Source organism: Balaenoptera physalus (assembly GCF_965194825.1).
Source record: "Balaenoptera physalus genome assembly, chromosome: 4".
In the NCBI taxonomy this organism is placed as follows: Eukaryota; Metazoa; Chordata; class Mammalia; order Artiodactyla; family Balaenopteridae; genus Balaenoptera; species Balaenoptera physalus.
Genome location: NC_138891.1, coordinates 46,313,593 through 46,339,149, shown reverse-complemented (window position 1 = coordinate 46,339,149; position 25,557 = coordinate 46,313,593). Strand labels below are relative to the sequence as shown.

The window sequence follows — 25,557 nt, the reverse complement described above, 5'->3', positions numbered from 1 at the left end:
TAGGAAGCATCATTCACAGGAATGATACAAAGTTGTCCTGGGTCACATCAGTAAAATGGTGCATTTATCTCAATGTTCCCTTATCTTACCATCACTGAAACTTTAGCCCCTGTTAAAGTATCCTACAACATATGTATATTCCAAAAGGCTACTTTATATATATCTATGGATAGGTCATGTAACCACATGGATTCTGCTTTTTCATCTCCAGATTCAGCTTCCCACAGGGATGTCTGCTGCCAAGACCACTTTGTTTGAAAACTGGAGGAAGGTTCTCTGTCCCCCATGGCTGAACTGTCTCTCTCAGGCATAGGCATCACTTTATTGCTGCCACCAGCACTGTCACTTTTGCTGGGCATTACTGCTGCCTCTTCCTCTACCAGGAACTTCCATCCCTGTTGTGATGGATACCTGAGAGCCAATGTGGCTCTTGCAGAAGAAGAAGAAAAAAAGCTATTAGTTCGAGCCTTTCATTAAAATATGGAAACATGGGAAAAGCTCATGACTGCTTTATAAAGAGCCAGAAGCATAAAAACTTTATAAGAAATTTGGAGGATGGCAAGGCAAAGTCGGTTTTTCAGAGAATTTTCACTGTTCAAATTCTTGAAAGCTATAAAGAAATTGAGGTTGTGTTAATCATGGGACAAGACGCAGGGATAACAGGACTGAATCTATGATCAACTGGGTTTAGAAATAGGTATGAGGAGGAACAGTTGGGAGCTAAGTTCTTGCTAGTGTAGGTAGAAATTTTTTATTTCTTCAGCGTCTTTAACACTGAACCCAGTGGTTTCTCCGTGGACATATGTTCAATGAAGAAGTGAAGAATGCTTTTCTCACTTTTGCTCTGTTTTATCACAGGGTTATTATAGTGTCTCATAGTTTACATCTCTTAAACCCTCCAGAGGAATTAGACACAATATGGGCATCTAGGTCAGAAACTAATTTTTTGCCAAGTATAACACTGTACTTAAAATCAGCCTTCCTATTTTGAGCTGAAATGTATCTTTCCAAAATTTGTATGTTGAAGTTCTAACCCCCCAGTACCTCAGATGTGACTGTATTTGGAGATGGGGCCTTTAAAGAGGTAATTTTAGTTAAAATGAGGCCACTAAGGTGAACCCTATTCCAACATGATGGAAGTCCTTATAAGAAAAGAAAATTTGGAGACAGACATGTACCTAGGGAAGATCACATGAAGACACAAGGAGATGGTCATCTACAAGCCAAGGAGGGAGGCCTTAGAAGGCATCGACTTTGCAGGTACCTTGATCTCAAATTCCCAGCCTCCAGAACTGAAAGAAAATAAATTTCTGCTGTGTAAGCCATTCAGACCGTGTCACTTTGTTATGGCAACCTTAGCAAACTAATACATCTTCCTTCTGTGAGCTAAAATTTTGTTAATAGAGGAGGTCTGTTTTCATGTCCCCTTCATTCCTTAAAATAAATTCTCCCTCAAAAGCCTCTGCAGTCCTCTGCCACATGAATCCACCTACATATCCAGCAAGTCTGAATCCCAGTGTTGGAAGCCGCTTAAGCTTGAGAAGAGCCACACTCTCTCTCTTTTCAACTCAAACACTCTTATACTTTTAATGAACGGCCACAGCACTATTGTTGGGTCCATCATTATAATAGATTCTCTTTTTTAGATGCTCAAAGAATTACTTTGCTATAAATCAGTCTATCATTTATGTTCACAGACATGAACTAATATAGAGTAAAGGGCAAACTCCACTTAAAGAGAGAGTAATGCATTTGTTCAACCACCTCCACTTTGTGATAACAGCTTTAGGAGAATCTCCCTATTGCTCATCTGTGTGCAAGTTTTGGTCAATACCTGAAGTAATGGTCTTGTCATTACGCTCACTTAAACGTAAAAGTTTTGTGGTGTCAGAGAGAACTCTCACTGAAAAATGAATTGACTACATAGCACACTTGAATGTGCTTGTACTTCTAGATGAATTTGTAAGCTCATCCTGACTGATGACACATCGGGCAACATCTTGCAGAGTTGGAGAAGAAAATTAAATGCCCACAGATTGCACACTGATAAAGGGTGAATGCTCTTTTCTTTGCTCAGTGTGATTTAAAATCTTGTTATATGTTAGAATAATTCATTTTTCTCTCATTACAAATTAATAGGTAGACTATAAACACTGAAGTTAAACAGGAATGAATTTAAACAGTGACTCTTCTATTTAATACTGTAAGACATCCCCCCATCATACGGATTAGAATCCCCTAATCTGTAAACTAGGAATAATAATGATGTCTATTCCACAGTAGTTGTGAAAATTATTAATGCACAGTGCCTGGAAATTCAGAAATGTTCAATACATGTTAGTCAGCAAAGGCAAAAATTTTGGCATTACAATAAAGTTAAACTGAATATAAAATGTGCTTATATTGCATATTTTCATTGAGCAGGTATAAGAGTTTCCTAGGGCTGCCATAACAATGTAACACCACACTGGATGTCTTAAGACAACAGAAATTTATTTTCTCCTAGTTCTGGATGCTAGAAGTCTGAATCAAGGCGTTGGTAAGGTTGGTACCTTCTGGAAGCTCTGATGGAGAAACTTTCTCATGCTTCTCTCCTAGTTTCTGGTGGTTACCAGCAATCCTTGGTGTTTCTTCGTTTCTAAACACACCACTCCCATCTCTGTCTCTATCTTCACAGGGCCTTCTTCTCTGTTTATCTTCACATGGCCTTCTTATTACTCCAGTCATTGGGTTTAGGACCCACTCTAATCCTATATGACCTCATTTTATGTTAACTATTGATAATTACATCTACAAAGACCCTATTTTCAAATAAGGTCACATTCTGAGGTTCCGGGTGGAACCTCACATATATGCGTTGATATAAAATATTTGTTTTTCTCTTTCTGACTTACTTTGCTCTGTATGACAGTCTCTAGGTCCAACCATGTTTCTGAAAATGGCAAAATTTCATTCCTTTTTATGGCTGAGCACCAGAATCACCTTTAACATCCAAATTTCTACAGTCTTCTCTTTAAGGCAATATAGCCTTTTTCTATGAAGTTTCCCTACCCTTTACTTAATTCTAAAGCCACTTCCAAAGTTTTAAGTATTTGTTACAGCAGCACCTCACTTCCTAGTACCAAAATCTGTATGTTTCCTAGGGCTGTTGTAACAATATATGACAATTCGGGTGGCTTAAAGCAACAAATTTATTCTCTCACAGTTCTGATTACTAGAAGTCTGAATTCAAGGGTTGGCAGAGTTGGTTTCTTCTGGAGACTATGGGACAGAAAACTGTTTCATGGCTCTCTCCTTGAATCTGGTGGTTGCTTGCATTCCTTGGTGTTCCTTGTCTTATAGATGCATTACTCTAATATCTACCTCCATCCTCACATGACTTTCTTCCCAGTATGTCTTCACATGATCTTCTTATTTCCAAATAAAGTCCAATTCTGAGTTTCCATATGGGCATGAGTTAGCTATTCAACCCAGCACAGGGGAAATATAATTAGGACATGGAGCCACAGTTAATGTAAATGAATGGAGACCACTTAATAAAACATTGCTTAGGACAGAATTTACCAATAAGAAGCATCATTCTCCTCCTTCTACTTCCTGGAAAAGCATATTTTTCAATACGATATGCTTGGATAGAAACATTTAATCTTGTTAGTTTAAAAGGTTTTTAGGTTTTCGCAGAAAACTGGCACTTAAAATGCAGTCACAAATATATAGAACAAATACAAAACAACAGAAAATTAAAAGCATTTTCCCATCTTTAATTCCAAGAGTAGTAAAGAGAGTAAAGGCTAAGGGAATTCAAAAACACCCCACATTAACTATAAGCTGAAATCCTCACTCTAGCCAATTCTTTATGTTATGCTTCAACCTTAATATAAGGTTTACATGAAAGGGAATTAATTTCACATTGCTTATTGTTTGATTTGCCAAACTGGTAATAATCCTCCTAGGGTACTGGTTGTTTTAATCCTTGACATTATGCAGATTTGAAGTTTGAAGGGAGGGTGAAGGCTGTGGAGAAATGTGCTGCTTCCTGTGGTGCCGGGCTGCTTTGAAAAGAAACCTCCAGCTGCTTGGCCAGGTCCTCCAGTGAGCGGCATGGCTGGGAAGAAGGGCTCCGGTGGCTCCCGCCAGCCACATGCCCTGCAGCTCAGTAGGGCGAAATGACTTTGAACAAGGACTCAGAAGAATAGTATGACCGAAGCAAGGAGTATCGTGACGGAGAGATCAGTGAAGATGAAAGTAAAATGAAGCTGAATAAGCAGACAGGAATGGGGGAACTGATGAAATATTCAAATGCCACCTGTTTCCTGTCATTCCCACTGCTAGCCATTCCTTGCTCAGAGAAGGAGAGTTATGTAGAAACACTTGTTTAGTACTCAATCCTGTGCATTTGGTCTAGACGCAAGAATATCCTTAAGTTTACCAGGTGCTTCTTTTGCTTGGAGGGGCCACTTTAATTATTTGTATTAAACTTCATTAACATATGAGGACTTGCCCCCAGGCATGAGCTCTTAGGTAATTCTGATATACATCTTTTATTGTAATTAAAAACTACTAGAATATAATTATAAGTTGTTACTTTATATACCCTTCCATGATCCTCTATCCCCTGGCTACAGTAACTAGAGTAGCACAAGCAAGACTACTACATCCTAACTTGCTTTTGCAAAATCTCCAGTTTCCTGCCAAGTCTTCCCTAGTTTCAGGGGTGACACAGGGAGTAGGGTTGCAGAAGGGTTTCACATATGCTCATAAGCAGTCTTGACAGCATCAAGGTGAATTCACTTCTTATTACGTTCCTGCTGGAACTTGTCTATTGTTGAATCCACCAATAAGTTTTGCCGCCTGCATGCTTCCAGCAGTCCATCAGCCTACATTTGGACACCATTGTTATTGCCACGGAGTACTGCCACCCTGCTGCAAATGTGCTGGACAGAAGGAAACTCCCTTCTCTCCAAACTCAATTCTCCTGTGCCCACTGTCCGCCAAACAGAAGTGAAAAAAAAGACCTCTTATTCCCTTTTGAGTTTATTTATTACATTGATTCCAAAGCAGTACTACCCAATATTCCAATGTCCTACAGAGTTTTTAATCAAACAAGCTCCCTTTTTCAATTTCATTGGGGTGAAGGGAGAATTAGTAGCTAATAAAAGCACATTTCTAGACAAAATTCAAAAGAGTTTGCAGTGTAAAGTACTTCTTCCCCTAAACCATTTAGTTAACTTTGGTGGCAATGGTTTTTACATGATATTTTGAATGGTATATCTATATGTTTTCCCACTAAAATCACAACGTAAAAATCATACTCCTATGCAATAATTTTTTTTAACATAACTTGGACATTAGTACATATCTAATTGTTTATGATAGCTGCCTTCAAAAGGTCATTTTCTATTGTACGATAATAATGGATTTTAAAATGTTTTAATTCTTTGCTATTTCTAGAAATAGCTAAAATTAATATCCTCATACAATATATTTTTCCACTTGTGGGAATCTATCTGGAGGATAAATTCTTGGAAATAGAACTCCTTGGTCAAAGCCCATGTGCATTTAAAATTGTAATAAATATTGCCATGTTGTACACCATAGGAAGCTATACTCGAATAAACTCTGCAAAAATGTTTCCCCACATCTATACTACCTTTTGACCTTTGACAATCTGAAAGGTGAAAAATAGAATTTCTTTATAGTTTTAATATGCATTTGTGGTAATATAATTTATACTGAGCTTATTTTCAGGTATTTTAAAGCCATTTTTATATAATTTGATGTGAACTTCTTTCATGTATGTAACTCTTTTCCAATTTTGTTCTTATTAATTTATTAGGGCTTTAAAATATTTAGGTAAATCGCATTTTGTCTATGATGAGTATTCAAAACTCTTTTCCTATTTTATAATTTTTCTTCTGATTTTGTATATTGTTTTCCATATTAAGTTTTTAAATGGATTTGGGTCATCAACTGTCCACAATGGACTAACAGAAAAATTTCTTCATCAACAAAGCTGAATTTAAAAAACTTACTATATAGTAAGAGAAAACATTACCTTGAGAGAACCTTAGTAGTGTCTCAAGAGGAGGATGTTAGGAAATGGTATTCAGAGATTTTATGAGTCACACACAAATGGTTTAAGGTGCATCTTTCAAGGTAAAGACTTGGTTGGAACTGGGCAAAGTTCATGATGTAATGGTATAGGATTGGTGGAAATAGTGAAGCAAGGCTATTGAAACAATTCTTGGTAAGCAACTTATTGTACTGATAAGTAAGCTGTTCATCCAGGTGAGCAAACCGTTTGCCCAGATGAATTGATTTGTAAGAATTTCCTAAAGCAAACAGTAAAGTTATTTATTGACTTTTAGCCTTATCTTCCTGGGCAAGAAATTTATGGAGCAAACAGTTAAATTATGTTGACACAGGTGGTCTCAGTTCTTACAATTTTTGTTTAATATTTTTAGAGGCCTTTCCCATATTAAAATTAGTTTTTTAAATATTTAAAAAATCATTTTTTTCTAATAATTTTATAGTTTCCTCTTTCTCTTCTCCTTCTGCTCCTCTTCAGTCATCTTCCTAATTTAATTATTTGTTCCAACTGGAATTGATAATAAGAAATGAGGTTGCAGTATAAACTTTTTTTAATGTGCTAAATCAATTGCCCTAAACCATTGCTAATTAATGTACATTTTCTCCAATAATATAAAATGTCACTTTTATCATGTACTAAATTCTCACATATATTTGCATTATATCTGGACTCTTATTTACTGTTCATCGTTCTATTTATGAATCAGTACTACACTATTTTAATTATTAAGATCTGTAATATTTCATAATATGCTTGAATATTTTCAGGTATTCAAATCCACCTTATTACTCTTACCTTTCAAAAATTACCTAGTTAGTCTTAAACATTCATTTAACCACATGAATTTTAGAATCAGCTGTCTAACACTAGTGAAAAATATCATATTAGTAGACTCAGGCATCACAACTTGCACACTGATTTAGGATTAGTTGAAATTCTTCAAGTACTAAGTCTCTTTATCGAACAAGAAGGCATTCCTTTCTAATAATTCAAGTTTCACTTTGGGTCCCTTAGTAACATTTTCATAAAAAGTCACTATTTCTTATTTAGGTTATTCACAGGTATCTTATGTTTGTGCAGCTATTGTAAATGAAATGTTTTCTTCCATTATCCTTTCTAACAAGCATGCAGATAGATGATAGATAGATAGATAGATAAGCATGCATATAATATATATACACATATGCTGTTATTTTGATATATTGATTTTGCACCAACCACCTTATTGAAATCTCTTATTGCTTTTGGCAGTTTTAGTGGTTTCTTTTGAATTTCGCAGATTTTCTATTATATCACTGTAAATAATTTTAACTTTGCCTACTTCTTTCCAATTTTTACACCTTATTTCTTTCTTATGTAAATTCCATTAACTAGTACACTCACAAAAACTATTAAATATTAGTGATGGTAACAATTTCCTTATTTGTTCTCAACTTTAATACAAATTCTTTTATTTTTCCCATAAAATACATATATATGTGCATAGTATATATACTATACGTGCACATATAGATATGTTTACATGTTATGTATATAAATAAACATATATATATACACACACAAAATATACACATATTTAGAGGAATTGCCTTTATCTATATAACTTATTAAGAAAGTATATACCTTAGCAATCTTATCCAGTATGGATGTTGCCTTTGATCAAAATAATTTTTGTACCAATAAATAGAAGTTTTTCTCTATAACTATAGTAAATTATGTTTATTGATTTCTTTCAACTGCTGATATAAACTCTACTTGTTTTATGTTATCCTTTTAATTAGTTGGAATTACACTAAAAAATACATAATTGCATAGTTTTCAAAAAGATGAAGGTGATGAAACTGACTAAAAGATCCCATCAAAGAAGCAACTTATCTGCTCATGTCTAGCACCTTCTGTTGGAGGAGAGGTTGCTAGAAATACTGCTTGTTTAAGGTAAGGATACTGTCAGGTCCTTCAGAACACCTCCCTCCTAAGTTCTCAAGTAGGGCTTCATACCTTCCTGATTTCTTCAAACTCTTCTGGACACTGTGATTTGAATATCCCTGCTTATCATGTGCAGGTAACTGATAATATCCCATACACATTTTTGAATATTTACTGAAAACTTTGGATAATGGAGCCTCAATTTCCTAGGAAAATTATCCTCTATAAAGACATGAGGTAAATTGCTAAAGATATACATCAACTAGATATATTTTATATTATATAATTTGGGACTTATACAGTTTTATTTATTTTTGATCTACTTGAAATGCCATTGGCAAAAGAGATAAATTAATTAAAATATCATACACCTGAAATATCACTGAAATTTTCCTTCTAGGTTTTATTTCATGAATTTTGTTGTTTTATTTATTTGTAAATAAATAAAATTTATAAATACAATTTGTAAATAAATAAAAAATGTAAATAAATAAAATTATTGTATGTGACTGTAAAATTTTTATGAATTAAACTTTTTATTATTATCATACATTTGCCTTAAATCAACATTACCTGATGTTAACACCATATGTCCTGTTTTTTGTGTTGTTGTTGCTCTATTTACTGCTAACTTTGTCCATCCTTTTCCACTTTCTCTATCACATATATTTAAACATATTTCAAAACATAGTATCTAGTTTTATTTTACCTTGTCATCTAGATCTATTTTTCTTAGTTCTTTATATTAATTCACTTTTTAAAAATTATTTTAATATATATGTTCATTGATTGTCAGGTTCAAAAAGCATCTTTTGACCTTCAGCTATAAAAAAAGAGGAAATCATTATAGCTATAAAATGTTGCGCTTCTCTTACATTTATACTCTTGACTTTTGATAATAGTGATGACTTTTTCTGTCTCGACATGGTTTGTGATTTATAGTCTGTTTGTAACTACAATTTCCACTCTTGGATTAACTTTAGTCCTGCAATTAAATAAACACAAGGATCATTGCCAATCTTTTGCCCTAGTGTCTATGTTTATATTGGTCAATTGATCCTCTATAAATGTCTTTTTCAGAACTCATGAGGAATATATGCCCTTTGTTCTCGTGTATTTGTGTATCAGAAATGAAATATTGACTGAGTATAAAATACTCAGGTTCCTCTTTGCTTGAGAAATTAAAATTTGCTGGCAATATGTGAAGCCTCCTGTTCTCCACCCACTATAGGCATTTTATCCTTTTTCCTCAAAGCCTGAAGGATTAGTCTTTAACTTTGAACTCTCTGTTTTACCTTAGACAGAGTAAGAACATTCAATCTATACATTAAAGTTTTTCATATTAATCTATACATTAAAATATTTTACAATCCTAGAAAATTTTTGAATTATATCTTGAAGTTTTTGTCTCCTTCTGGTTCTTTTATTCAAGGATACCAATTATATCTATTTTGGATCTGCCTTGGGTATCTTCTTTATCAGTCAGCTCTCCCTAATTTCTTTAATTCTATTTGTTGTCTTTTTACTTTAATTCCACTTTAGTCTATTTTGCCAATCTGACTTTCCACTCGCCTTCGAGTAGAGTCTATTTCCCTTTCATGTTTTCTGTGTGGCCTCGTTTTCTGAAGTCTTTATTTTCTTTTCTTCTTGTCTCTTGAGCTCTGGAGGTTCTTGTATGTATTTATGTGTCCAATGTCTTCCTCGTTCTCTTATATCTCTGCTTTTAGCTCTTACTTTAATTGGTATTTTCCATATAGTTTGGCCAAAATCTTGTATCTTGTCCAAGGTTGTATTTTTCTGCTATGTCTTCCTTATTTTCCATTTCATTTTTTCTGTTCCTTATTTTTAACTTGCAGAATATTTGTGGATGCTGAGTTGAATAGTTTAAAGTATTAATTATCTTTCTGTGAGGTAAATTCTTACTTTACTACCATCTCTCAGCAGGAGGTTTCTGTGGTTTAAGAGTGAAAACAGTTTACAAGCTACCTGGATACTTCCCTGGTTCATGGAGAAATTTCCTATAACACAGAATTGCAAGTTTGTGTGTGTGTATGTGCATGCCTATATGATTTACACAAACACAATTGCACATATAGAAAGAGAGACAGAGATGGATTATTTAGCCTTTACTTCTCCCAGCTGAAAGAAATCAGCAGTTGCAGGGCTGTTTACAATTCAAAGGCTTTCCTTTATCTGGATTCCCTGCAGATTACTTTCATACATTCAGAATGCTGGTGTGTTTTCTTCTTCAGCTTCATCTCCTTACTTCTCTGTGATGATAAATAAGGTCTAGAGAAACCCCTATGACCCAACCCACTATTCTGATATGCAATTGTTAGTGGTATTTTATCCCTCAGGGTGATCAGCTATATTGGAGTGTTATCTATGTCTGCATTATCCAATGGTGCAGCTGTAGATTTCTTTTCTCAGCATTTTCTTGCATCATATTATTACTGTCACTGGATTTAGCAGGCATTCTTCATGTATTTTGTAGAGTTACAGATAGTTTCCAGTTTTACCAAAGATGAAGCTATGTTTCTCATCTCTTTCTTATAATTCTCATTGTTTTGCAATGATTTCAGAGAAGAGAAGAGGCAAAAGCAATAGAGATGTCATTATTATGCCACTGTAAACCACAAGTCAATTCTTAAAACTTTATTTGTTGTAAGCTTCTATGTCCATTGTCAACTGTGACTTAGTCATTAGTCCATTGAGGGTTAATGTGGGGAGATATCTGATTCAGAGTAACACTGATGTCACATCCTGACAAAAATCTGAGGCATTACTGTTGAGTTAATCAAATAGCTTCAGTATATTTGGGGTATGTCTTTATCAGGAGACTCCTGGTAACCTGGTTCCATTATGACATTGGTCTTGCCATGACAGGGGTCATAGCTTCAGTTCAAAATGAGGATACTACCATTCTAATATAATAGACATATGAAAGGGCAAATGTTAGAACAATAAAAACCATTGAGGAGAATGAAGCATATTGAAGCAAGCAAGCTAAGGTTGAGAGAAAGGTGTTTCACACAGGAAGTATTCCTAAAGGAAGTAATGCATGAGTTGGGTCTTGAAGGATGGGTAAGTAATACTAAGCAGACATGAACTGAAATTAGAGGGAACAATGAGTGAAAAGCAAGGAGAATTGAGGAAGCATGATGTATGTGTTCTATTACTGAAAGACAAATTACCCAGAAACTTAGCAGCTCAAAAATCACCCACATATTATCTCATAATTGTGTAGGTCAGAATCTGGGTTTATCTCATCTGAGTGTCTCACAAAGCTGCAATGAAAATGTCATCCTGGCTAGGGTTCTTCTCTGGAGTTTGGGGTCTGCTTCCAAGCTCATTCAGGTTGTTGGCTGAATTCAATTCCTTGTGGTCCATCCACAGTCAAAGGGAGTTATTATACAAAGTGTACATACGAGAAGGTAGTAACTTTGTGATCCATCTCAGAATTCTGCCTACTACACGTGATTGTTGGAAAAGATTTGAAATCTTAAGTATGACTGTAGTACAGACCCGAATCAGACAAGTTGAATAAGCAGGTAAAGGCCTGATGTCTATCAGGTAATGGAGTTTGACATTACCTTGGTAGGTAATAAGGCACTGTAGACAGACTTTAAGCAGGTAAGATCTTTTCTGCTCTAGCAGCAGTGTGGAAGATGAATTGGTAAACTGTAGAAAGGGATATTTTAATAGAGACTATTATAGTATTCCTGGAAAGAGCTAATAAACTAACACTGTAATAATGAACAAGCATAGAGAAGTTTATCTTTAGATATTGAAGAGATAAAGGTAGTAGACTGAATATATTAGTCATATATTTTTACACATTCATTCAGTATCTACTATGTGCCAAACAACATTCTAGGCATTGGGTCAAAAATGAATATAAAAAAGACAACATTCTTTTTCTTAAAATGCAGGGAAAGACCAAAAACAGGAAATGCATAAACAAGCAAGACAATTTCAGAGTTTATTGCCTGCATTAAGACAACTGGTTAGGGTAATGAACTAGAAAATATATCAGTTAAGCTACTTTGGTCTACAATTAACATGAGACCCAACTTTAAATAGCTTAAGTAAGAGTGAGATTTATTATCTCACATTAATTAAAAAAAAAAAAAAAAAAACCTGACTAGAGTTAGTGTTGTATGAGTGTTACCTGACTCAACAATGTCATTTAAATTCTCGTTTTCTCTTTCTTCTCAGCCATCCTGATGTCGGCTTTTATACTCAGGCTTTCACCTTCCAGGGCCTAAGACAGCTGTTTCACGTTCTTACACAACAATGCCCAGCTGGTTGTTGAGAAGTTATTCTTTGATCCCCATTGTAAGACAGAGAATATTTTTAAGAATCCCATAAGTAATCTTTCTTTCACATTTCATTTACCAAATTGCAACCCATGCCCATGCCTGTACTAAATCACTCAAAGGATACTCAAATACCATAACCAATTCAGAAAAATGGTTTTTAACCTCAGACCAAAGATATCAAAATCTCTGTGTGTGGAACCCTGCCATTGTTTGAAAACTATTAGGTTAGACTTATAAAGATTTAAACTCATCATACCTGAAGGGTATTAGGCTTAGTGAAATAAGTCAGACAGAGAAAGACAAACACTGTATGTTATCATTCACGTGTGGAATTCAAAAAATAAAACAAATGAATGAATATAACAAACAGAAATAGACTCATAGAACTAGTGATTACCAGTGGGGAGAGGGAAGGAGGGAGGGGCAAGATAGAGGTAGGGAATTAAGAGGTACAAACTACTATGTATAAAATAAATAAGCTACAAGGATATATTGTACAGCACATACAGCACAGAGAATATAGCCAATATTTTATAATAACTTTAAATGGCATATAACCTATAAAAACTTTGAATTAAGTTGTACTCCTGAAATTAATATAAAATTGTAAATAAAAGAAAAAAAGATTTAAACCCATCAGATTTAGACTAATGGGGTTGAAGCCCACATCCTCTGAAATATGTGGTTATGCAAGGAGGTAAACAAACTCGGTTTGTTAGAAATGAATAAGGATAAAGAGCTGTCTGTTACAGAGAATGACAGTGCAGGAGAATAATTTAGATGGGAAGTTAACGACTGGTATTTCTCAAGAGGTGTTATTTGAGCTGAAGCCTAATGTTAAAAAGGCAGTCAGCCAGATCTGGACGAAGCAGGGGGAATCGAAAGGCCCTGAGTTAAACATGATCGTGGCATGTGAGAAAACAGAAAGCAAACCAATGTTGGAGAAGTTGGTGAGATCAGTTCCTGGGGTCTCTGAGGGTCCTAATAAGGAGTCTGAACTAAGTGCGGTAACACTTACTTCAGAGTACGAAGCATGGCAGTAGCAAGAATGAATTTACTTTTTTTTTCTTTTCACTCAGTGTGAGGAAATGAATCACACAGAGAACTTAAGAGAGAAGAAGGGAGTCCATCAGCAGCTTATTCAGTTGTCCCAGTGATCTCTTTGGAGAGGAGGGGAAACATAGATTTAAAAATAAGACTAGTAGGTTTTGCTGGTGAATCAAATATGGGAAGTGAGGATAAGGAAGAAAAAAAGAGAACAAATGTTCTTCTGTGTTTAACGGGCTGAACAACTGGGCAAACATGGGGTGGGTGATTAATTAAAAGAGTAACAAGTTGAACAGGAAGTTAAAAATATATTTTTTTTAAAGGAGGAAACTAATATTGGAGGACGATCGCAAGGTATCAGTTGAAAGAAACATACTCAATTATTGCATATAAATCAAACTAAACAACATGAGAAAAAAACATGCAAGTCTCTAGGTTACTGCAAATCTGAACTTATAATTTTTTAAAAACCAATCCAAAATCAAACACTGATAAATGTCAAAGGTAACAACAACAACTTGTAATGGGAGTTTCAAGACTAAAAAGTATCTAAAAAGTACAGAACTTTTAGGGAGGTTGTTAATACCATACTCTGTAAAACTGTAGGCAGGAATTTCATCAAAGTTATCAAATAGAGGAGGTCATTTGTGTTGGAAATATTTATGAAATACACTACCTGGACAGGAAATTAGAAAAGTTCTCAGTTCCATCTAACCCATCATCTTCCTTCACAAACACACTATTACGTATTCATGCATTATGACTAACTACATTAAGATTATCAGGAAAGAGCAAATCAGATTGTATTTTATATTCTTGACAAGTTAACTGAAAACTGCAGAATATATCAACCACTACCTTTAGAAATGTGTTGGCTGAAAGAAGGAAAATTTGTTAAAAGCTGATTTTCCTGCCAGTAGATAACTAGGAAAAATTAAGAGTAACCACACAGTGGAAAATGTACTTTTCAGATACTGATACGGTGGCAATATCTGCTAGTTATTCAGATGTAAAAGAATATTTATAAAATAATTTTTACAAGCCCAACTTTACTAAAATGAAAAAAATTAAAATGCCATAAATGTCATGCTCATAGAGATGTACAGTAGCTGTTTATAAAATTGAGACAACTAATATATTTCAGGACCTTGTCCTATGACATTATAATAGTCTGTTTCAAGGGGTAAAAAAAAAATTATGACTTCATTTATTCATTCACTAGATACTTTTTGAATGCCTACATGTACCAGATTCTATTCTAGGTACTGAACAAACACATAAAATTCTTGTTCTCAAGAATTTTAGAGGAACAACATATAAATAAGCCCACAAAGAAAAAAAGAGAGAGAAAAGAAAGAAAAATATCCTATCATTTCTACTTAGGAATTAAATTAGGGTGACATGGTAGAGAGGAAATGACTGGCTACTTTAATTTAGGAACTAAGGGAAGATCTCTGGCCTGTGTAAGTCCTTAATGAACAGCAAAAGCCAGGCATGGAGGGATCTGGGGAAGAGTATTCCCGGCAGAGTGAACAGCCTGTGCAAAGGACTCCAGACAGGAAAATACATCATGTGTTTGAGGATCTAAAAAGAAGGCCATTGAGGTTGGAGTGTCATGGATGATGCAAATTGTATTGGTTTCCTAGGGCTGCCATAACAAATCACCACAAACTGGTGGCTTAAAGATAAAGAGACTTATTCTCTCATCATTCTGAAGGGTGGAGGTCTGAAATCCCGATGTCAGCTGTGTCATGCTCTGTCTGAAGGCTGTTTCTAACTTCTGATGGTTGCAGACCACCCTTGGCTGTAGCTGTATCCTTCCAATTTCTGCCTCCCTCTTCACATGACCATCTATTGTTTGTGTGCGTCTGTGTCTCTGTGTCCAAATCTGCCTTTGCTTATAAGAACACTAGTCATTGGATTTAAGGGCCACCCTAGTCTACTATGCCCATATCTTAACTTGATTATATCTATGAAGGCTCTATTTTCAAATAAGGTCACATTCACAAGTACCAGGGTGTAGAACTTCAACTTACCTTTTGGGGAACACTGTTCAACCAACAACAGAAACCAATAAAAATCTGTTAGGAACTAAATATGAAAATATGACATTGGATAGGTGAGTGTAAACATATTCACAGTTTTCTTTTGTGATATGTAAAAAATATTTTTTTTCGTTAATTAAAAAAGTGGCCACAAAGTAAGACTGTAACTGCCATCTCATGGGTGCTTACTCCTATTACAGGAGATTATGCTCCCTCCTGCTGTTTTGCTAACTTAAGTCTCTGATCTATCATATTTTAAAACATACATATTCACTGTTTGTGCATATCATTAAAGGCAAGTCAAAGCCAAGGAGAGAATCAGTTATATGAAGCTCTCGCCAATGAAGAGAGAATATTCTTGTTCCTGAAAAGGAGGTACATTTTTTTTCTGGGAACTTTGCTATGTAAGCAGCTTCTCACTTGTAGATTCATGCTGAAGGCACTTGGAGTGGACATTACACTCACTGTTGAGGATTATATTCCACAGCAAGTTTCATAAAGCATGTCAAAAACCTGAGTGAAGAAAGCTATTATTCAGGCAGTTACGATCATGCGATCCAATCCTACTTAAATCAATTTTTTTTAACATCTTTATTGGAGTATAATTGCTTTACAATGGTGTGTTAGTTTCTGCTTTATAACAAAGTGAATCAGCTATACATATAAATATATCCCCATATCTCTTCCATCTTGCATCTCCCTCCCTCCCACCCTCCCTATCCCACCCCTCTAGTTGGTCACAAAGAACCAAGCTGATCTCCCTGTGCTATGCGGCTGCTTCCCACTAGCTATCGGTTTTACATTTGGTAGTGTATGTATGTACATTTGAATGGATAAAGAAGATGTGGCACATATATACAATGGAATATTGCTCAGCCATAAAAAGAAATGAAATTGAGTTATTTGTAGTGAAGTGGATGGACCTAGAGTCTGTCATACAGAGTGAAGTAAGTCAGAAAGAGAAAAACAAATACCGTATGCTAACACATATATATGGAATCTAAAAAAAAAAAAAGGTCATGAAGAACCTAGGGGCAGGATGGGAATAAAGACGCAGACCTACTAGAGAATGGACTTGAGGACATGGGGAGGGGGAAGGGTAAGCTGGGACAAAGTGGGAGAGTGGTATGTAAATCAATGCTTTTAATCTTTTTCTGCCTCCACACAATTCATGTTTGCAAGATAGTCCTGTAAGTAAGATCTCTCATGAGAACTTATGATTCTCATCTGGAAGGATGATAAAGATGTTGGTATGGGGCAAGATAGGGGTGGGGAGAGAAAGGACTTAACAGAATTTCCAGGGAGGTTTAGATAGAGAAAAACCTTTTTCCATCCTCCCTTTGATATTTCACCTATTCACAGTTAAAAATCAGTGACTTAAAATAACCAGTGTATCCATCTATTTCACTTAAGAGTATGTACATAAAACCCATAGTAAAAGTGACTGACAATATTTAGTGCTTACAAAGTGTCAGGCACTGTTCTAAGTGTTTAAGTACTTAACTCATTTCTTCCCCAATCCAACCCTTGACGAGAAAACTGAGACACAGGTGTTAAGTGGCTTATCCTAGGTTATACGACTAGAAAGAGACAGATTTGGGATTCAAAATCAGGTACAAATACCAGAGGTTGTGATGTTAACCACTATAATATTCTGCTTGTGATTACATGGAAATCCACAGTGATTAGAAATATAAATACATTACCATGGCTAAAGCATATCATTATTCAATTGCTCATTCATGAATACTTTCATATTTAATCCACATCTTTTTAGCAAGATCAGAAGAATCCAACACTATATTCTTGTGAGTATTCAACAAGCCCTTGAAGCTTTAATAGCTCTGATTCAGATGTTGTGGGCTAGGTCCACACTTCTGGGTTTACTCATCACTTCTAAGAAGTCTTGCCTCAAACTGGTTTCTCATTCTTCAAGTGGCAACACTTACTTGCTGTTCACTCTAACAACTTTACTGATTGTACTTTGCTGAACAGTATCCTGATTTGGAAGCCTGCTAGATCTGGAAAATGTCAAACATAACAATAAAAACAACACTAGGAGTCACCTACCTCCTTCTGTTTCTAGACTTGCATCAATATACATTTGGGATGCAGAGTGATTAAGTTCATAGATCCTGTTCTCTGGCATTGCAGAGGCTCCTGTGTGACAGTTTCCTCATTTATAAAACAACATAGGAGTATGGTGAGAAATAAGTTATAAAATATAAATATATAAACACTTGGCACAGTACCTGGCATATGTAAATAATCAATAAATGTCATATGTCAGTTTTATTAACCTAAATGCCTGTCAGAAACAGGTGTTTTGGCTAAGTAATTTTATTGAGTACCCACTCTTAAGGTACTCTTTACTAGGAAATAAAAGATGTTTATATTGAGATTTAATATAACCATCATTTACTGAAAATAATAATTATTATAAATTTATTATTTCATTTATTATTCTTGTACTTTTCTAGCTCATTTATAGGTGACAGATCTTTTATATAACAAATCCCAACGTGTATGTATACACACACGCACACACACACACACCATATTCAGGTAGACGTGTTTTGACACACTTTGCCTTTCCTTATGCGTAATTATTTACGGAATTCCTTCCCAAGTCTTAGAAATTGATCATTTTCCCCCTGCCTAATGAAATTTAACTGTACTTCATCATTTTCTTTCGGAACAAAACTCTCCTCTCTGCTTTCAAAGTTGCTACTTACCAAATCTGGTGAAAATGTCCCTGTGTGATGGCAAAGTATTCCAGCACCTATTTCTAGATCCAGATAATACATAACAGTTACAAAAATATATAGTGAGTTCTTGGTAGCCTCCTGAAGACAATGATTTCACATCTGTTGTACTTTCCAAAAGAGTGATTTGGTGGAAATTTAAAGCCAGCACAAGGAAGAAATGATAATGAGGATGGAAGAAAAAGGCAATTTGAGGAGGTTGTCAGGGATCCTCCAATTTTATCTTTATAATTTCTTTCATTTTAGCAATAATCATATCTTTACATTAATTCAATAAAAGTGCTTCATACTCCAGGCATTGTCAATATAAAAATTTTTGGATTTTCAGCAGAAATTGACAGAGGTGTCTTTAATCACACACAAAACCACATGACCAGAATTTTTTACATACACATTCAAATATTCATTCTTTGAAAAAATATCATGTGTCACAATGTTCAAGGCATCATAAGTTACTATGTGCTTCATAATGTAATATATGCTTTGTGGGCAAGGAACTGACAGCCCAATTGAGAAAAAAAAAGTAAAAAATGAGAGTATTGATTTGTGTGGGCAAATATTAAATTATTTGATTCACAGTACAAAGACTCTGGAGAGCTATCAATATCTAAGTTTGACATATCCAAGTCCAAATCCCATTCTGTGCTACATAAAAGACCATTTTAGCTGTATCCTACATTTCTGTTCTTCCATTCATGTTTCCTCCAAGTGTCTTGCCTTTTGACCTTCTATTCTTCTAACACCAGCTTGACCATCAAAACAATTCTAAATTCTCCCTCTTCCATTCTGATATTCTCTTTTCTGATCTTTATGATATTTTCAATTGAATCTCAAAAATCCACAGGCATGCTTTCATGACTACGCAGTTATTTTATTAGTCTTGCTTCTTCAAACAGATGCAAACTCCGTGAAGGCAGGAAGCATGTCTCTGGTTTTTGAAATATAATTGAGAACATCTTAACAAGTGTGTGAATACAATCAAATTTTGATAAACACATTAATTGAAAAGATCAAAGAGCAGCATTTCTTTTACCGTCCACTTTTTTCCTTATGACTGTTAAGCTTTAATTAACTTTAAACTTCACATGCTTCAATATTTTATTTTCCCTGTTAGTAGTACCCAAAATTCACTCAAAATATTAAAAGTAGATTTTTGGGTTCCTATGAATTATTTCTAGAGTAGAATTATATTATTATTGGTATTGGACTAAATGATATAAAATATATATAGCCTGAAGAGTATGAGTATAAATAAAAATGACTCACATCCACAGGAATAAACATGATTCAGTATATAACCAAGTAGTACCATAGTATGTAATAATACTGATGGTCATGAAATAACATTCATGATATGTCACAACTCAATGAAAATGACTGCAATCAGAATAACATGAAATTTAGCTGGCTCTGATCAGAGGATGACTATGACTAAATTTCAACAGATTTCACTGGATGGCCTTAGACAAAGGTTGCCACCACCCACATTTTCACATGTAACTATAACATTTCATGTTGTGTAATATTTTCATTCTATAGCTTTTATTCTGCAAATGATATTTTAATAGAGGACTATTCCATTAGTAAACAGACTGATCTGGCTGACACATCTTTCCTTTTAAAATATACTTTGGCTGAATTCTAACAAAACTGTTTTGAATGCAAAAGGGATGCTTTTCAAACCAGATGGTTTATCTAATAGGAATGTATTCTGATTAGAGAAACAGCAGTAGACTCATGATCACAGCAGGTGCCAAACTGGTCCTGTAGTTTACGTGAATTTGCAACTGAACAAGTCATGAACAAAAGGGAATCTATTTTATAATGTGCCACAGTCTATTCTAAGAGGAAAGGGGAACGTAAAAGAAGCTACCATATCCGATGCAATTCATATATCATTTCTTGATATGAATGTGGCCACTACTGCATTTGTGATAACAAAATTTAATTGTATACTAAACTTCCTGAGTATATTGTGGAGACTATTAATAAAATTTCAAGATCATAACATTTGCAGAGTATTATATGATGGCATCATAACCCAAAGTCTATTTTTAATCTAAATAATTGAGTCTTTTTATTTTAAAAAGTATCATTTTTCTTTCTCATTGCCCTTATTCCTTGCACTTGTATTTTCCCTTTGTTTTAAAAAACAATTTTTCCACGTACTGGTAATCACAGAAGCAGCATATTATTGGCGTGGTAGGCCCAGCTATGCCTAAGTACGTGTAAGAGAGAACCTCCTAGGCCCTGCAGAGATGGCATGGGAATGTAGGTTCCTGAATAATGGAATTATTGCCTGTTAAGATAGTGTAAGTTGCTTCTGGGTGCTAACATGACTACTGCAGACACAGAAGGCAGTGAGCACACCAATTCCCACTCTGACTGAGCAGCATTTCATTCCCAGGGGTTTGCGGAGACCACCAAACCCTGAATCATCTCAGTAAGGTGTGAGGGGCAAAGTGTTCCATCATATCCACCCACCTACTTTCTTACTTCATTTACATTAGTGATTCTGTTTATTTGCTGCTTTGGAAGAAAATCAAAGTAAAAGTAACCTAGAACTGAGTCCAAGTCATCACTCTCAGTCATCCTCATCCCAGGCAAATTCCATGGTCTCTTCTAGAACAGCTGGTTAAACAATAGAAACTGTTGGTACCTGGAACTTGTTCACGTCAGAGATACGTTACCCAGAAGAATCATCATTTCCTAATTGTTTTAGTAATTCCATAATATCATCAATATAATTATCTAAATTAATCCTCTCTGAAGGTGTTAAGTAAGCATCAAAATAAGTCTAAGTATGTTAAAATTTGAAACCCCATTTTTTGATGAAATTATAATGGTTTGGCAAGGTTTTTTGTCCATGGATCTGACATTATAAGAATAGTTACTACAGAAAATTCCTGTACTTTATATCATTTCCTCTAATCAAACACCTTCAGAATTTTAAATGCATTAGTTTTACTTGTTTTGGCAGTTATTCATACACAGACTTGAAAACTTATGCTGAATAACTATTTGATATAGAAACTTTTGATTTTTTTCAGGTTGGCTATAAGCATTAACAGTACAGGAAACATATCTTCCACATTCTGTTCAATTCCTTCTGTATTATGCAGAATTGACTATTAATATGCTTATTTTATTAAATTCTTTGCTTATAGGAGGATGAATTCTGTTGAAATAGAGGGACCTGTTTTTCACTCTGCTGAAGTTCTAGAAATCTGTAATAAAAACTGCTCCAGCACTAAGTAACATTAGCATCTTTTAGCCTTGCCTTACTGAATGAAGTAAGCGACCAATAACCTGCACTTCCTTTAAAGTGCTTTCACCTTTGCTGTGGGTCAGTGTTTCTTAGACAGAATAAAGGTGTGCAAATGTATTGTGGTAATCTACCAGTTCTCAGTGAGAATAGTTTAATTTTCCTCTTCTTTTTAGTAATATTATATGTATAATATTCTATTATATATGATACTATATATATATATAAAGCCACATATCAGGTCACCTGGGTGATCATTTTAAAAAAGGACTGCCATGGGATTCCAGTGCCTGCACTGAATATCAGTTTGGAAATGAGTTGGTATCAGGAAGGAATACTTTAATGGTCCTGAGAAAACGAGAAAAAGAACAGAGGTAGTTTTAGAATACACCAATTGTATGATCTTTCTCCATTTATGATATGCTTACTTAAGAAGTCAAGCCCAAATGATGCCAACTTTGTCTGCTCCAACAGAAGTTTCATAGTAATATGAATAGAGAAAAACAGAGGGAGAACTGAGTCATCACATGGTGTACAGTAGGGTCCATGTGCCAAACTCAGAAGACCCTATGTCACATCAGGGAATGACATTTGCGTGCTTCAAACACTGAGTTAGTTTGTGCAAAATAACACCATCATTAAATCCATTTAATGTTAATTCTATTTTTTACTACTTTAAATATGTCTTGGAATAAACTAAAGCTATAAATAAAAAGAGTGTGTACCTAGTTACACCTTTATTCAGATACATAATAAAAGTAATTTAAGTCATTAATCACTGTCTAGGAAAATACTTTTCATCCTTCGAAGGGATTGTTTGCATTTCTCAAGCATAAGAAATGCTGCTATAGTCTATGTGTACTCTCTATGGTTTCTGAGTATGACTTTATTACAGTGATGGGGCAGGACACGAGGGTCAATTAGTTTAGTTCAGGAGTGAGCAAATGTTTTCTGCAAAAGGTCAGATGGTAAATATTTTAGGCTTTACAGCCCATATAGTCTCTGTTGCAACTACTCAACTCTATTGTTACAGAAAAAAAAGCAGCCATAGATAATATGTAAATGAGTGAGCCAAGGTGTCCCAACAAAACTTTATTTACAAACACAGGCAGTGGGCCAGATTGAATGCATGACTGTAGTTTGTTCACCCCCGAATTAGTTTAGTGGTCTCAGGATATGGTATTAATAAAATATTTTGAGAGTAAATTATCTATTATCCCAGCTTCTAAAAAGGGGAACCTAGTACCACTAACATAGTTCTCCAAAAGAAAACCATATAAAACTTCCCATTTGTTTCTTACTTTAACATAGAAATGGTTTGTTATTTAGAGAGGTTGAATAAAATCCACCTAAAGTATAAAAGATAAGCTTTGTACAGCTCAAAAAAAAAATTGACAGTGGCATAAATTAGCTATTCATGCCTGTTAAAAAACTATAGTAATCATTAAATAGCTATTTATGTCTAGTAAATATTTTAAAAGAAATGATCACCATTACTAAAGCCAGCATTTCACTTGCCTCCTGTAAACATAATTTTTAATAAAGTTTCAGGGTTATATTTTTATGACTGTGCCTACTTCTTGTAAGAAACAATGTGGCAAGGTAAAACATTTTAGTAATAGGAGCAAACCAACTTTCCAATGTCATCACAGATGTATCTAATGAATTCTAAGTACCCTGTGTTCTTGACCATGCATTTCACATCTTCTGAACAATGATTACCTGTAGAAAGAATAAATGTTAACACATCAGGTAGTTTCCTTTCTTGCCAACTGAAAGCTAGTAATTGAAAGTAATATACAACCACAGAAAGTGAATAATTAAAAAGAAATAGATTTTCATATTAAATAAATTAGTCCAGATATGTTATGAAAAACTGATAATTCAATTCTTTCAGCAAAATAGCAATGTTTCTACTCATGATACATCTATGTAATTATAAGAAAATCCTAATGCTTTGAAGAAATCCAACGAATAAATGTATTATTACAATTTAAGTAATTTTATAGCAAAGTTAATTTGTTGTATTTAATAATGTACATGATCATATTCTGTTTATAAAATAGACAAAAATAGTACATAATTTCCATCAATGTCTAGTAGTTATTCCTTCCAGTCAGTTAAATTTTGATGTTTAGCTTATCTTTTTATTTTTCAATTCTTTGCAGGAGATTGTAATTTTCCAATATGTCATACCCATTTTTCTTTATTTCCTCGACTGTTACCTTATTCTGTTTATTCTTTCATTCATTCTTTCTCCTCCTGTTAAGTCATTTATTTACTCATTCTTTTTTGATTCATTTCATTGTCCAACTTTTGTTAATCATTTTACATTGAATAAGCATTAAAGATATTTTGTGGTTATTATATAGCTGGTATGCTGCACCTGATGGCTTATATAGAAAGCAGTCATGTATAGATTGTTAAACAGTATGACAACAGCTGGAGCATATAAGTTTATTGAAGCAGGATGTGGATAGCATCAGGCTTCCAGTAATAGTGGCCTACAACTTAAAATAAGTAACCTTAAAACAAGTGACTGATCTTTGAAAATATTCAGTAATACAGAAGTATCTAAAGTGAAAGCAAATTTTTCATACTATCCCTCCAAGCTCTTATATACTAGTTATAATCTGAGCACCATGATGTATACAATTTAGAATTTGCACATGCAAATATTTATGTGTATGTATATGTATACATATATGTCACATAGGAAAAATACACAAGAATATATTTATTTTTACAAAATGAAACCTGACTATATATACTGCTCTACAATTAGCTTTTTTCTCCATCCCACAAAGAAAATGGCATGGGCATCCTTACCCATCAGTACATCTCATTCTTATAGCAGCCAGTTACTCCAAATTATAAATATACCTCTCTTTATTAAACCATGCCCATATTAATAAAATATAAGATGATTTAATATTCTTTCTTTCCTAAAAATGATGCAATAATGAACAGTTAAGTGGAAGAATGCCTACAGGATTAAATTTTGGAAGTGGAATTTTTGAATTGAAGTATTTGTACATTTCAAATGTTGGTAAAAGAAGGTACTTTACCCTCCAGCTTACTTTTCTACCAATTGTGTATGTTTCCCCACACTATCACATTCACTAATCATTAAAAAAAAAAAAAAGTAAGCCTAATAAAGAAATTTTGAACTGTATTGTTTTCAAATACATTTCCTATCACCAATTTTTTTTTATGTTATTTTTGCTCTTATTTCTTCTCCTGTGAATTACTTTAACTTTCTTTGTTCATTGCTCTTGTATGTTTAAATATTTTCTCACTGATTTGATAATTTATTAGCATACAATTGCCATTAACCCATAGTTTGCTATGTTGATTGCCAATAGCACCTAACCATGGCTGTAGTTATCCATAAATAACTTTAAAAATAATCATTATAGTCATATTTGTCATTATTTTATGTTGTTTCTAGGTTATAGATCTTGAATAGAATAGTCTATTAATATTCTATTAATATTTTTTCTTAATATTTTATATATAACCATTGTGACCTATTTAATGAGTTTGAAGTACATTTCTTTTTATTGCTTTTTATTTACTAGCCCAAGCCACTACTGCCATTAATAATTAGATGAATGGAATCCCCCGCTTCATCTTTTTCATGTGAAAGACCCAAAACCCTAGTAGTTTACTGAGTCCAAAACTGCTGGAAGAATATCTACTGCTTCCTAACCTTGGTTCCACAGATAGAGTTGTGATAATTCATACTCATATGGACATCCATTAAAGCATAACATAATTGTGACAGTTTATTTTATGTGTCAACTTGGTTAGGCCATGGTACCTAAATATTTACTCAAAAATTATTCTAGATGTTTCTGTGAAGGTATCTTTCAGATTAGATTAATATTTAAATAAGTAGCTTTTAGTAAAGTAGATTACCCTCCAGAATGTGGACAGGCTTCATCCAATCCGGATCAGTAGATCATGAATCAATACAAAAAACCTGACCTCCCCAGAGGAGGGGATTATACCAGCAGACCACCTGTGGACTCAGACTGAAACTCTTCCCTGAGTCTCCAGCCTGCTAGCCTACCCAACAGATTTTAGGCTTGTC

General features: G+C 34.3%; 1 protein-coding gene and 1 long non-coding RNA gene across 2 annotated transcripts in view; one reads left to right on the top strand and one right to left on the bottom strand.

Annotated features, from left to right (window-relative positions):
* The window catches only part of LOC309659159, a 1,097,080-nt gene that overhangs the window by 727,865 nt on the left and 343,658 nt on the right, over positions 1–25,557 (top strand). The gene's annotated exons all lie outside the window — the stretch shown is intronic.
* Positions 16,878–25,557, bottom strand: part of LOC309659141 (uncharacterized protein) — a 323,065-nt gene continuing 314,385 nt past the window's right edge. The window contains exon 5 of the mRNA XM_082458462.1: positions 16,878–23,183. The gene's annotated coding sequence lies outside the window, so the exon portion shown is untranslated. The remainder of the gene's footprint in view (positions 23,184–25,557) is intronic.